Source organism: Odocoileus virginianus, chromosome 10, assembly GCF_023699985.2.
Source record: "Odocoileus virginianus isolate 20LAN1187 ecotype Illinois chromosome 10, Ovbor_1.2, whole genome shotgun sequence".
Lineage (NCBI taxonomy): Eukaryota > Metazoa > Chordata > Mammalia > Artiodactyla > Cervidae > Odocoileus > Odocoileus virginianus.
Genome location: NC_069683.1, coordinates 38,233,967 through 38,239,966, shown reverse-complemented (window position 1 = coordinate 38,239,966; position 6,000 = coordinate 38,233,967). Strand labels below are relative to the sequence as shown.

The 6,000-nt window shown below is 44.0% G+C and overlaps 1 long non-coding RNA gene across 2 annotated transcripts in view; it reads right to left on the bottom strand.

The window, feature by feature from the left end:
* Nucleotides 1-476: 476 nt before the first annotated feature.
* The window catches only part of LOC139037143 (uncharacterized), a 55,047-nt gene continuing 49,523 nt past the window's right edge, over nucleotides 477-6,000 (bottom strand). For both annotated transcript variants that reach the window (XR_011489967.1, XR_011489968.1), the window contains exon 3: nucleotides 477-664. This is a non-coding gene — a long non-coding RNA (uncharacterized lncRNA). The remainder of the gene's footprint in view (nucleotides 665-6,000) is intronic.

The window sequence follows — 6,000 nt, the reverse complement described above, 5'->3', positions numbered from 1 at the left end:
CATAAACATAATAAATAAACTTTAAAAAATTTATAAAGAGCCCTCATGCAATCAGACCCCTGGTGGCAGCAGCGACCTCCCAGAACTCTCAAGGTGAAATGCAGTTGAGCCTCACCATGACCCTTGGAACTCACGAATTTTATTTTTGAAAGAGATAAAGGAGGGGCAAGTTGAAGAGTATGGTTCAATGAGCAGACACTGTCAGAGGGCTTTGCTGAAAGGCTATTGCCAACTATAGAGGGTCAAAGACTATCCTCAGGGTCTGAAAGTGAATACTCAACAGGAGGAAAGTATATTTTGCTTTAACAAAATCAGATCCTAACTGCTTCGTCTACTAGGTGGGTGACCTTCGAAAATGATCTAATCTGGATAACCCACAGTCTTCTTATTTGCAAAATTGAAAAATATAGTACATAGCATATAGGGTCTATCCTATATAGATTCATATTGGCTGTGAGAAACAGAAATACAATATAAACAGTTTCAACAATATTCTTTTATTTTTCTTTCACACCGAAGTCCTGAAGTAGAAAATCTAGAGCTGTTCCACAGTGTCCTCAGGGACCCAGGGCCACCTCACTGCTCTCCATGCCTTCTGTGTGGCCTCATGGTCCACGATAGCGACTAGACTGGCAACCATTGCATATGTCTTCCATGAAGCAGGCTGGACAAAGGGATGAAGAAAGGGTAAAGGGCATGTACCGTCTATCTTTTGAAGAAAATTGCCAGAAGCTGCCATACAATACTTCTGCTTACATCTCATTGACGAGAATGTAGTCACACAATCACACCTAAGCTGCAAGGAAGGCTGGGAAATTCCAGGCAGTCTTGCGCACAGCTAAAAACTGGGGACCCTATGGCCATGAATGAGGAACAAGGTGGGTTTGGGGGGGCATTCTGAGGCTCTGTTACATGAGTTACTTATTGTAAAAATTAATGTACTCCATCAGTAAATGTTGGCTATTTTTAATAGACTTCCTTGAGGGATTGCTAAGGAGTAACTCAGGGAAGCAGAAATAAGAGTCACCCCAAATGAAGGGGCTTCCCAGGTGGCTCAGATGGTAAAGTATCTGCCTGCAATGCAGGAGGCTTGGGTTCGATCCCTGGGTTGGGAAGATCCCCACATAAAGAGAAGATGTACCTTTCATTTTACCCTTTGTTAAGATAATGACTCACCCAGACATTGCAGCCTATGAGGTGCTGACTTAAAATTTTCCAAGTTGTTATCTCCTTTATTTCACAGGGCTCTGCTCACTTTGAAAGTATTGTATTGACTCACTCTGAGCCAATCAGTGTCATGTCTAGGCAGACTCTCAGAAGTCTGCCTAGATATACCAGTATCAAAAGATCCGTGTAAAAGATTTTCAAAAGACCCGGGTTTCGATTCCTGGTAGGGAAGATCCCCTGGAGAAGGAAATGCAACCCACTCCAGTATTCTTGCCTGGTGAATCCTATGGACAGAGGAGCCTGTAGGCTACATGTCCTTGGGGTCACAAGAGTTGGACACAACTTAGCGACTAAATCACCACCACTACATTCCTCCCAAAGTCTCTGATCACATTCAGTGGATGATCAAGGCACTAGAAGAATTGATCGATTAGTTGGGCACAACTAGGACAGAATTCTGGAACTGCAGGGATGTGGAGGTCAGTTTCCAGTCTCGTAGCCTTTAAGAGTCTATGTTAGCAGAACTACTTCCCATCTTTTCCTGTTGAAATATTACATTGAATTCCAATATATAAAACTGATAACAGCAGAGCTGATCTGATTAAAGGTGAGGAGAGCCCAAAGCCCAGTCCATCATCCTTGCCTCTTACCAAATACCTTCAATCCTTACATGAAGAGTCCCTGGGTATCACCAAGGAGCTCCAGGGCTCATTCCACTAACCTCAGTTTGAATGTCCTTATTCTAATCCATTCTCTTGCTTCAAGAGCTGGTCATGTGAAAGGGAAAGGAAGAAGTTTTAGAGTCAGACAGTCCAGGTGTCACATGTTGAGATATTACTAGCTGTGTGACTCTTGGGCCTCAATTTTCACATTTGTAAAATGGAGTTGATGAAAGCTGCTTTCCTGCACTCTGATAAGATTTTAAGTGAGTTTATGAATATAAAGTTCCCAGCACAGAACAGCTTCTCAATAAATGCTAGCGCCGTTTCTTCTTTTCCTTTCCCTTGAGGTAGGGTGATAGCTAGCACATCTTTAACAGAGTTTAACATCTTTTCCCCACCTCACTGAGCACTGTGTGTGTAAATGAGTGTGCCTTACGCATGTGTCTAAAAACATACAGGTCACCACTGGGGAGTTTTCAGTACTGGCAGCTAATGATTATTGTAGTGTGTGAAAACTGTCCTCAGGCATTAATTAAGTTAATGAAAGTGCTATCAGATAAGACTGTGATAGCACAGAAGGAATGAACCAGCTTCTTACATTTGTACTTTTTTCCCACAACGTGTGTCGTGTGGAATCTTAATTCCCCTACAAGGGGCTGAACCTGTGGCCCCTTCAGTGGAAGCGGGGTCTGAACCACTGCATCACCCATGGAGTCTTAACTATTCTGGAAAACCACTGGAAATCCCTGTTTGAAAATATTAATCAAAAAATTCAATCTATTAATATTAGCCTGGCTATCACAATAAAGAATACGAGTGTTGTTGAAGAAATAAAGAATAATTTCGCCTACCCACCTATTTGGGCAGAGCAGCCAGAGCACCCTCATGCTCAGTATAAGGCACTTCGGATCACTTTATATAAAAGTGACAGGGAGGGACCAGTCAGACTAGAGACCAGCACCTTAGTATGTGGTTCATGAATCCCAGCACAAAGAGGGTGGCTCAGGCCTGGCCTCTGAGGGAGTTTACTAATTATAGAATCAGAGAGCAGGGCACAGTGAATAATGGTTGTTGAAGGCAGAATAATGGCCCCCAAAGACGTCCACATGCTATCTCTGGAACCTATGTATGCGTAATATGACATGGCAAGTGGGAATTTTGGAATTAAGGCAAGGCTGCAAGTGGAATTAAAAATAAGGAGATTATCCTATATTACTCAGGTGGGCCCAATGCAATCTTAGGGTCCTTGAGTGTGGAAGAAGGGAGCAGAAGAGTCAGAAGGACAGGCGATGATGGAAGCAGAGGTTGGAACATTTCAATGTGAAGACTCAACCTGCCACTGCTGGCTGTAAAGATGGAAGGGGGCCCTGAACCGAGAACCGCAGGTGCTCTTTAGAAGCTGGAAATGGTAAGGAAACATTGCCCCCTCCAAGGTCTCTGCTGCTGCTGCTGCTACGTCGCTTCAGTCGTGTCCGACTCTGTGTGACCCCCTAGAAAGGAAGAAAACCCTGCTGACACCTTGATTTTAGCCCAGTGAGATTCATTTTGGTTTTCTGAACTGCAGAACTCTAAGGTAATAAATTTGTGTTCTTTGAGCCACCAAGGTTGTAATAATTTGACACAGAAGCAGCTGGAAACTAATACAATGGGTGATGGGCAAACACTGGGAGGTTACACAAGGCAGTGGTAGGTGGGAGGCATCCATGAGCCCAGCTGTGGCAAACAAGAATCACAGAAGCTGGGGAGGTGAAGCCCAAGGTGTCAAGGCTTACAACAGTTTAAGAGCCATCTCTCTGACTCATTGGTTAATTTCTTGGGTAAGTTGGAGATGGCTACTCCTTACCTCTTCAAGCCTGCAGAAGTAGGGCAAGAGTAAATATGGGCACACTTTCCCAAGGTGAGCCTTTGGTGCATTTACTAATCAGTCACCAAATGATCTCAGGAATGAGTGATCTCCAGGGGCCCCACTCTGGTTCCCGCTGGGCAATCCTGCAGGTGTCCTGACACTTCCGCAGTCAGGATTGCTTCTCAGACCCAGGCTCATGTGTCCCTGTGAGTACCTGTCTTCCTCTTACAGTTTCTTCAAAATTCTGTATATTTTGCTTTCATTCTCAGAGCTGAGAAGAAAAGGAAATATCTCACCAGGTGCAAAAAAATACCACAAGATGATAGTATTATGAATAGTAGCAATAGATAAACATTTGAGTTTCCTAAGCACACTTCACAAAAACATCATAGACCTCACTTCATTTAATGATTGTGAGAATCATAATCCCATAGAGTGCATACCATTAGTATCTGCATCTCACACATAAAAGAACTAAAATCCAGAGAGATTAAGGAGCCTGCCCCAAAGCACAGACCTGGAACATGGTCACTCAGCTCAGTCTTACTCCAAAATCCATGTCTTTAGGTACTTTATCTCAGTCCCCCACAGCCTTGAGTACCACACTGCTTCAGAACCCACTGCAGAGTGGGAAGCCCCAGCTTCCTGTGGTCCTCCCAATACTAGGGCAGAGATTTTGACTGAAAACCACTTCCAATAATAAAATAACAAGCCTGGTTCAGAAGTCTAATGTTCTTTCAACTCTAACTCCCATTCCACACTGGTGCGCTGAGTGAAATTCCCTTCCTAGGCTCCCAGTCAAATAAATCCATCTGTCCCTGGACTAGCTTCCTGTTCCCTGTTTCCTCACAAACCACATCTGCTACGACTTGTGTGTGAGAGAAAGGAAAAAGGAGATGGGGAGAGGAAGACGAATTGGGCTGGGTAGGTAGAGAGCTAGGAGTCCTGAGCCCTGTGTGAGAATGGGCAACACTGGTGCCCACAGACTAGACGCTGAGGCTGGAGTCCTTTAGTTCAGAGTTAAGACGAGCTCCCAGCTCAAGCAGCATACCCCATGCCTCCTCTTCCCCGTCCGCCTTGACCCCATTTCTGCTTGGGTTTCCCAGATCCATCTTACCAGAGGTAAAGAGGTAAGCCCTAGGAGAGAACATGAAGGGAAGTGAAGAAAAGAGGCTGAGAGATTCAGTCATATGCTTCTCTATTCAGTTTCATGTACAGTTTCTTGACTGCTTACCCCCAAAACCTCCTTCTCAGCTGAAAAGCCCCACCCCTGCTATACTGGCCCCAGCTTCGTGCCAGGAAGGATTCCATTCTGTCACTGGCCTATGTCAGAGCTCTTTCTCCCTAGGGAAAATAGATGGCAATCTAGGAGGCCAGGCATTCACTGAACAAAATCATGAGCAACATTAAGCCAACAGCGTTCTAGGCACAGGTGATAGAAAGATGAGCAAGAAGGCTGTTCCCATCAAAATGAATCTTTTAGGAACAAAGTCTTACTATGTAAAGGAATCCAGAAAGCCTTTCCAAAGCAGAGTCAGCCAGACACTCAGAGTTACCTTAAGGGTCTAGGCTTTGAAACACTGAAACACAGTATAAACTCTAAAATTCCTTAAGCCCGGCTTTTTTTTTTTTTTTTTTTTTTTGAGTATAATTGCTTTAAATGGTGTGAGAGTTTATGTATACATATATCCCCTCCCTCCTACCCCCCTCATCCCACCCCTCTAGGTCATCACAGAAGAGCAAGCTGAGCTCCCTGTGCTATAGAGCAGCTTCCCACTTGCTATTTTACACATGGTAGCGTATATATATATATGTCAGTCTTACTGTCAACTCATCCCACCCTCCCCTTCAAACCCCCATGTTCACAAATGGGTTCTCTATGTCTGCATCTCTATTCCTGCCCTGAAAATAGGTTGATCAATACCATTTTCCAGATTCCATATATATGCATTAATATATGATACTTGTTTTTCTCTTTCAGACTTAACTCTGTATGATAGACTCTAGGTCCATTCACATCACTACACGTGTGTGCTTGATCTTATAAGAACACAGGTCATCATACAAGGAAGATAAAAGTCTCATCTTAGATGCCAACTCTGGTGGACTGGTAGTGATTGCCTGGAGTCCTATGCTAAAGATCAGGAAACTCCATTCGGCTCCAGCAGGAAAATGGGTTGTGATAGAGCAGCCATGTCGGCCATATATATTTAAGGAATGGTGATGGTAAGTGTGCTATGAATACAATCCCAGCCTAAGCTGGATGATCTTATGTTTTTCACAGTTGTTTCATACCTGTTCATTTCCCACCTAGGCAACAAGGTG